Raw genomic sequence first — 9,340 nt, 5'->3', positions numbered from 1 at the left:
TTGTTTTGCAATAGCACTATGCATAATTTGCTAAACTATGGCTACAACAAAGCCTTAGTCACACATCTTGGCTCAAAATAGGATAACTACCCATATGGCTACTCAGACTTTGCCAATGGTGTACAAAGCAACCCCAACTTAACAAATTAAAATGCCACAGGTACTCAGACTTCCCCTTGCATTCTTTATATTTATGTTATGGGTACTCAGAATTCCCCTGCATATATGCCTCAAATCTAAACATGACACTTTACCCTTAAGAATGTCGTCATTCAATTCATCATAGGGCAAAGCTAATCATGTATCAACAAGATTAAAATAAAATTAAATTACAAGGATACTAAAAATAAAAGGAAAGCATGATAAGCCAAAAAATGGGGGGGCATCATCAGGGTACCCAAAAATATAGTATCTCAAAACACAAAAAAATAATATCCAGAGCATCATCCCAACACAATCATAAAAAGATATATCTGGCAATGCACCATCGAAATAATACAGATCTAGGGGCACCCCATTGAAAAGAAATACAGTGTTCTCACTGCATGTGTAAGAAAGCAAGAGTAAAAGGGTCTCCCTATATCTGCATCAAGAGTTGTATCCCCAGGTTGATTGCATCACCACCACCCGCATCAACAGCTGACCACTCTGTAGGTTCCTCATCCTTACTGTCTAATCTTGGTGAAGGTATTAGATGGTTGGGTTTGAGCATCTTGAAGATGCCTTTCACCCCCTTCCATAGTTTCTAAAAATTTTATCTCTCTTCTTTTCTCTCTTCACCATCTTCTTATATGATTCTTTGAGGTCTTTGTGAGAAGTTGCCAAGGATGAATAAGCTCTCTCCAAATGGGTGATAGTGGATCTTTGCTTCTCTTGCTCCTCCCTATAGTTCTCATAGTCTGACTGGGATATGTATGAGTGAATAGCGGTGGTGGACTCTCCTAGTCCCTGAGGCAGCTTGGACAATATTTCCCTCACCCCTATATCTAAAAAGATATATCATCAAACACAGTGGTTGATGAAGGTCTGCAAGAGTCTATGACCTCTTGGACGGATTTGCCTGACTCCATCTTCCTCTTTATACTCTTACCTGGTGTGCTCTCATCTCTGAATTTTAGTGGGTAGATAAGAGAGATAGGGTATACCCAAGTGTCCATGTTGTACTTCTCCACTTATCCTCTCCTATATAATTAGTGATAAGGGAAGGAAGAAGAAGATAAGTACCTCCTTGATTTTTGAAGTTTCACCACTCGGAGAGCTCAATCTTACCCACATTCAGAGCAATGCCAGATAAGATGTAAGCTACCATCTGAGCTCTTATGTCTGTGACAATAGTCGTGTGAGTGTATGGTGAAACTCTGCTACAGATTATGTTCAGCCATAGTCTGGCTTCAGCCTTGAAGTACTTCATCAAAATATCTCGCTTAGTGGTGTCCCATGGAACTTCTTTTCTAAGACATAAGATATTATCCATCCAAGTCCCTGGCTCGCATACCTTGGTATGAAACTCACCTATGTCAGCATTTGGAAGCCTGTACACTGCATTAATTTGCTCCGCTCCAAATTGTACCTGTTTTCCCCAAATTTTCATAATTGGGTTTACGAGGGAGACTACACAAAGGTTTGCATAGAACTCAAGCACCCATTGCTTATTAGCAAAGCATGGTTCTGGGGAAAAACACCTCTACCTAGTTGCAGTGAGCCTTGCATATAATTTTGGGAACTTCTCTTCCACCTTGTCTAGGCTGATATGCCTTTCAGGGAGTAGCTTAGTTCTATAGAAGTCTGCGTCATACTGGTATTGGCATTCTGCAAACATGAATTGGGTGGCGTCAATGTCTCTCATTTTAGAGTAACTCCAAACCTGTAAGCAATGCACTTTAGGTTAATATTAGTATTATCAAACTAAAATTATGATAGAACAAATAGTAAGCACATGAGGTAGCGTTGTAGAAGGTTTGGCAGCTAAGGGTTTGTAGAAATTATGATGTCTGCCCAAACCAGCCCTTAGGTATGGCAATCGTGGGGCTTTGACCGCAATTGTGGTGTCGCGATCACGGTATCAAGACTGAGTTGGTAATTTTGCACATGACCTTGAGATGAAATTTTAACTCCAATCCCTTGTTCCGACTAGGCATAACGGCATTATAAATAGAGAATTTAAAACCTAAAATGTGTGAACATAGCCCCAGACATAAAAAAATTAAACATTGATTTCGTGGGGGCTTTTTAGGCGCACCCATAGTGTACACATTCAGCTAAGAGGTTTAAGGCTTAATTTTGGGTACTTAATACTTCCCCAATAGTGTGTACACTAACTACAATAGCTAACCACAGAACAATGACAACTAAGCATGAATTTGGTAACATAAAACTATTTCAGACCCTTTTTACACAATATGAGTTCAAAGAATGCAATTATATCAAAATCATGGGAGTTGCGATAACTTACCAAGTTAAATGATGCTATTACAATGATATGCCACTTGGATATGTGATGCAATGCCAAAAATTTAAGAGGATTTGAGAGAAATTGAGACAGAGACTATGGGAAGAATAGGTATTCGAATGGTCTTTTGAACTGGATTAACCACGATCGCGGTCATAGTTTCGTAATTGCAATCACGATCACGTGGCCTCTGCAATCATGGGTACGCAAACCGTAGTTGCGATAACTAAGACCCAACAACTAGGTTTCCTACATTTGTTGCTCAGTCCAAACTTGCTAATTTCACACGTTTCTTCCTCAACTTCGATTAAAATATCTCGTGGTACCACATTGTAGGGATTATGCTTGAAAAAAAATCAAGACAAAAATCTATCCTAGCATTCATAAATAAAAGGATATGTGCCACTTTTCATGGCATGATGGGTTTTCTCCCATAGAGTGCTTAGTTTAATATCACAACACGATGATTCCACTCATTTCCTTTATGTCTCCACTTAGAAAATTTGAATCTCCATCCCAACTTTTGCTCAATATACAATGAGTGGTAAAGGGACAGAAAATTCAAATCTTCCAAGATAAAACTTGGAAGAGGTAGTAAAATAGCAAGCCAGCTTCGATCTCTTCATTTTGAAGACTTAAACCTTTTACCCAACTTCACATCAATCTTCCGGATTGGCTCCATGGATCAAAGAGTGCATCAATAGGTCATTCCTTGTACTTCGGAAGTTGAGCATTTTGGCCTTTGATGGTTTGGGTTCCATATACTTCTTTAGAATGCCAAATTCTAAAATATAAGAATCGGACTCCATTTCCCCATAATGTACCATTTGCTTGGAGGGATGGATTCTCATCATATCCTCTAAGTATAATGTTGAAAAGTGATTTGAATGAGGGCCAACCCCTAATTTTGGGTTAGCCTCCTCCAAAGCAATTCACCTCTAAATGAGCTAGAGTCGGTATAAGAGGTTTGCTTTGATTCTTCTCTTGACTCTAAGCTCATTTCTTTTATTTTGGCTTCTTCTTCCTCTTCCTCTTATGAGTTTGATTGTTGGGAAGTCGTTAAGGATTCTTTGCTACCAATCTTATATTCATAGCTTGGTTTCTCTTCTTAATATATCTCATCTTGGGTAATGGGCATGGTAATGATAGTTTTAAGCTTTTCTTCTTCTCCCATAATCGCCTTCTTGACGCTTATCCAGTTTTTATAGATGTGTTCTAGGCCATCCTTCGTTGCTTTCCACTGATCCAAAATGGCTTGTAATGGCTTGTAACCATGGTTCACAACTATTATACTCGATATCTTGCTCTTCCTTCTTCTTCATACCTATCAATCTCATAAGAAAGACTAGCAACTAGGTTAATATAATAGGGGGAGAGGGTATGTCGACAATCACTCCAATGTCCATCTCGACCACTACACAAAGAGCACCTATACTCCCTATAGGATTGAGATGGTGAATCCATCTCTCTCCGGGGAGCATAGTCACAATCTCTCATGAAGTATAGTACGTCGTGATATGGATATGGATCGGCAACATAGGACTTCCAACTACCAACATCATATTTGTTGAAAAATGCCATAGAAAAGTAAAAATAAAAATAAACTCTACCTACAAAAGAAAATCACAAACAAATATATACAAGCTTGAATTCAAGCAACTAAAATTCCAAATTAACTTAATACGCCAAATTATTCTCTGGCAACGGCTCTGTTTTTTATAACGCTCAACTTACACGTCAATTTAACTGCAAGGCGGTCATTGTTAATATATTTATCCAACTTTAGAGTCGGGGTATAATCCATGAGGAACAATGTGAGTGACGATCAAATAAATTCAAAATGATAGATACGAATTAAATTAAAACAAATGGTACCAAAAGATAAAATGGGGGAGATAGAGTCCTATACTAATATTTCTTTTGGGTTTTTCTAGTATAAATTTGGGGCTATGATTAATTAGAGTTTTAGCAATTAAACATAGATCTTGGTATTATGCATTTCTAAGTGAGTGACATGTGGGAGTTAGTCATCAACATCAATTTAGTAAGTCAAAATATTGGTAAGTTGCTTCTAGATTTTGATGCTAGTCTTTTGACAAAACACCAAACTTTAACCCATTGATTCTTTTGAATACCTAATAGGTGTGTTCAATAATTTGTAACCATAAACTCAATCTAGGCATCCCTATTTCTAGGATGATACCTATGGCATAGTCAACCTCACATTCACCCTTATGTCTACGATAGTAAAAATTTAGGAAACTACACACACAATTGTTTATCATTTCTTTAGTCTCCATATCCCTCTTTTGAAGAGGATAAGAATTCCTAAATTTCACCTAAAACCCTTCTTTCAAAGATGGACTTGAACTTTCTAGAGCTTGGAGCTTTCACTCATCAAACACATGTGGGTATTTGGGGCTTTCACCCATTAAATTCCAACCAAAATAGCATAGAAATGATAAAAACCACAAACCTAAAATACCAAATAGATGCTAACAATAACAACCCACAAACACTTTAACCCCTATTCACACATAACCCCAAGAGGGAGATTTAGCAACACATAAGATAAATAAGCATAGATATACCCATAATCTCCATTCAATTAAATTATTAAAGATTTAAGCGAATGCTACTTCAAACTTGGTTCTCCCACAATATCAACAATGGAAGTGAGAAAATCTTCCACTTAGAAAGTCTCCAATATATTCTTCACCCAAAATTTAAATAATATTTTCTTCTCCAAAAATGAAGGCTATCAACTACACAAAACTAAACCTAAAAATTAGGGAAGATGGAATTGTTATATCATGATAGGATGAGTTAATTTTATCAAAATAGGATCAGAATGTGTAATTACATTTACCCTTAGGATAAAATCCTCTGCTAGGCTACGATCGCAGGTTTGGCTGCGACTGCGGTTGGTTGACCATCCTTGACTGTCGCGACCATGATCATCCGATCACGATCGCGGTACCTGAGGCCCTCCTATTTTAGGTCTTCAGCTATACTTTTTTGCTTCTTTTTGATTATTTTGAGCTCCAATCTATATCCTTCCAATCCTTTAACTCTATGCCGATAAGAAGTGGATACTAGTGCATCTAATCAGAATTATGTCTCATTTATTCATCCATAACAAGGTAATATGCATGAAAAATAAGTTTTTTTAAGTGGTAAACTCACCACTCATCAAGAGGTAAAGTTATTGAAGACCATGAGTCGTAAGATCTGATTACGACTAGTAACGAGAAAGCATAAATAGACTAGTGTTCAAAATCCTGAAAGTCTAAAGCTCAACTGATGACAAGTGAAGACCTCGAGTCGTAAAGACTAACTACGACTCATGGTAATGAACTGTGAAGACAAAAGAAACTTGAAGCCCTGAATATCAGTCACTAGAATGCTTATGATTAGCATTATACGACTTATAAAGAGACCTTATGAGTGGCCCACATGAGTTATAATGAGGGCCGACTTACTTTTCCTATTTCATTTTTATTAGGATTTCTTTATTATTTGAGATACTACAAATACCTTAGGTTTATTTCTTTATTAGTTCTTGCACTTTTACATTACTTTTGATACTTTTAACATACTTTGATCATTAAGATTTTGTTCTTGAGATTTTGGGTTTTATTTAATTGGAGACTTTGGATTTTCTCTCTTTCATTATTGTGCAATTAATTACATGTGTTCTTTATCGATTATCATGGATTGTTGCATAAACATGAGCGTCTAAATCCTTGACTAGGGTTATGGGAACCCTGGTGGATTAGTTATGTAAGGGAAGTAGAAGATTTATCTATTTGACTGTCTTTGTATGTATTGCAATGTTCTTTATATTTATTGAACCCAAGCTGCTCAAAGGTTTGGGGATTGCATGTATTCAATAACTTCCTCATAAGGGAGTTCAATAATTAGAAAAGGAGGTTACAATAGTGATTTAAAGCTACCAACCATCGTCTAAGCAAATCAAGACTCAAAAGGTGATATTTGTACTGAGGTTAAAGACAAGAGACATCAAGGCAATATTCTGAGACTCATGTGATAAAGGGTTAAATCTATCAAAACGTTCACAAGATGATTGATAGTACGTAGCTTGTCAACTTTGCATGCAGAGTAAGATGGTAGGTGGATTAGGTATGATAAGCTTATGTAGTTGTAAAGCCAGAGGGAAAATAGTCCTAGTGTTCTTCTTCTATTGTTTACATACTCAAGCATTCAAGTTATGTTGCTTGTTATTTTTGACTTCAAATTCCCCCTATTTATGTTTTTGCAGTGCTTGTGGATTTTGTCAAGTTTGAGATACTGTTCTGCATTTTCCATGTAGGATCGACCCCAACCTGGTTTGGGTTGCTATATTTAGCATCGAACGCAGCATACTTCTTTGGAGGCTAGTTTTGGGCGACATCATACTTCAAAGACCAAACCTTAAGATCTATAACTTGATCATTCTAGGGAAGAAAGTACGTGATTAGAGGATAGCTTGGAGCATATTTTATGATATCTTCTGAGGGAATAATGAGAAACACTGTATTTGGATAATAGCATGGGCCTTGGGAGAGTATAGGTGCCAATAAGAATTATGTTTGGATCTTGGGTCACTTTTGGGCCTAATTTGTAATAAATTGCCTTTGTCCTATAAATATCTAAGACTATCTTCATTTTAGACTTAAATTATTTTGGATGAATGTATATACTTGAGAGTGTTTTATTGAAGCTTGTTGGGAGCTTTATGGATTTTTGAGAAACGTGGTTTGCTTGGGATTTTATTCTCATGAGGTCCTCATAAGAGAGTATGCTTGTGATAATTGATAGAAAAGTCTTAGCGATTTACATACCCTTTAGTTGTCCTCTCTTTACCTCTTTGTGTCAATCTATCTATCTTCCCTTTTATCCTTACTTGACTTGTTTTGTATCATTATTTTTTGGTATTTGTGTGTTGTTTTCGTTATCATATTTTCTCTTTACTAGGGTACTTATAGTGAGAGATGGAGTGGATTACAGTTCAGAGGTATAGGTTATTCGAGTAGGTACCCTCCACGTCTGTTTTATCAGTGTCACGGTCCTCCTAGTAGGTCCATTCATGCTATAATTTATATTACAAAGGAGGTTAGTCTAGTCAAAAAAATTATAGTGGGACAAGCAATAGCCAGTGTTGAGAGGTGCACGTCCTGGGTTTTGTATCCAAGGTAGATATCCTGGGTTTGTCAGATCTTTTGAACAGAGCAGAATATCTAGGCATGTATAATTGTAGGGTCGTCATCCATTATTCTAGAGAGTATCCATAGTATGGTGAAATTATGCTTGCAATAAGAATGTTCAATCGATTGGGGAATTGCCACCCTAGCTAGAGGTGGTATGCAGGGTTGTAGGGGTGGTCTTTAGGGTTTTTTAGAAGGTCCTCAGGCAGGTAGGACAGATAGTCAGTCAGGTGCCTAGTCAGGTGGTCAGAGTGGTTATTTGTATGTTGTACCTGGTAGGCCAAAGGTATAGTCTTCAGAAGTTGTCACTACAAGTAGGATTTTAGTGTGTCATCAGCCAGCTATTTCCTTATTTGACCAAAGCTGCACTTATTCATATGTGTTTCTAATTATGCACCACGATTAAAGTTGTCTTGGTGGTCTCTATATATGTTATTATGTGTATCTAATCTCTTGGGTGATTTTTTAGTAGCGTATAGGGTTTTCAAATCATGTGATGTGATCGTTTTAGAGTTTGGAACTCAGGATGATCTTATTGTATTAGATATACTATACTTCGATGTGATTTTAGACATAGACTGGTTATCCCCTTATCAAACGGTCTTAGATTGTTTTTCCAAGATTGCTACCTTAGAGGCCTAGCATATCCTCAATTATGTGGCGGGGTTCTATTAGTCACACACCAACATGGAATATTTCATATGTTTGGGCTCGGATACTGATATCGAGGTGTTTTGAGTTTTATCTTTCTTATATTCATATTATTAGTACGAGAATCCTTCACTTAATTCTATTCCAATAGTATTTGAGTTTCCTGATGTTTTTCCTAATGGTCTACCTAGCCTTTTGCCTAAGCGTGATATTAAGTTCGTCATTGATATTAAGTCGGGCACCCAACCTTTTTCTATGGAAACTTATCATATCGCTCCTGCCAATATTAATAAGTTGAGTTCTCTACTTTTGGATCTTTAGAGTAGGGTTTTTATTAGGTCTAGTGTACTGCCTTGGTGTGCTCCTACATTTTCTTATGTAAATATGTATTGACTACATGCAGTTGAATAAGGTGAAAATAAAGAATAAGTATTATATGCCCCATATTGATGATTTGTTTGACCAGCTTCAGGGAGCGGTGGTGTTCTTTAAGATTGATTTGAGATCCACTAACCATTAATTGAGGATTCGTGCATAGGACATCCCTAAGACAATCTTCAGGACTCATTATAGCCATTATGATTTCATGGTGATGTCTTTTAGGTTGAACAATGCCTCAAACGCATCCATGGACTTGATGAACCGAGTGTTCAGGCCCTATTTGGACTCTTTCATGATCATTTTCATTGATCATATCCTTGTGCATTCAAGAAGTAGGGAGAAGTATGAGAAGAATTTGAGGGTTATGCTCCATAATTTGAGAGATCATAGGCTTTATGTCCAATTCTCAAAGTATGAGTTTGTCATGACCAAAATTATGAATAATGATGGAACCTATTTTATCCCATTAGTAGATAAGCAGAACCATATCCCGGAGCCGTAATCAATGGGCTAACTTGGTGAAAAATGGTCTAAAAGCCAAAAATCAACATTAAAGAGTTAAGTAACAGTAAAACAGTCATAGTCGTTTAATATATGATAGAAACTCAACAACTATCCTTGGACTTAGTAATGTCAGCACAAGAGCTACTTC

This window comes from Capsicum annuum, chromosome 3 (genome assembly GCF_002878395.1).
Source record: "Capsicum annuum cultivar UCD-10X-F1 chromosome 3, UCD10Xv1.1, whole genome shotgun sequence".
NCBI classification, from domain to species: domain Eukaryota; kingdom Viridiplantae; phylum Streptophyta; class Magnoliopsida; order Solanales; family Solanaceae; genus Capsicum; species Capsicum annuum.
The sequence above is the reverse complement of the archived record's forward strand: the minus strand, read 5'-3'. Positions refer to the sequence as shown.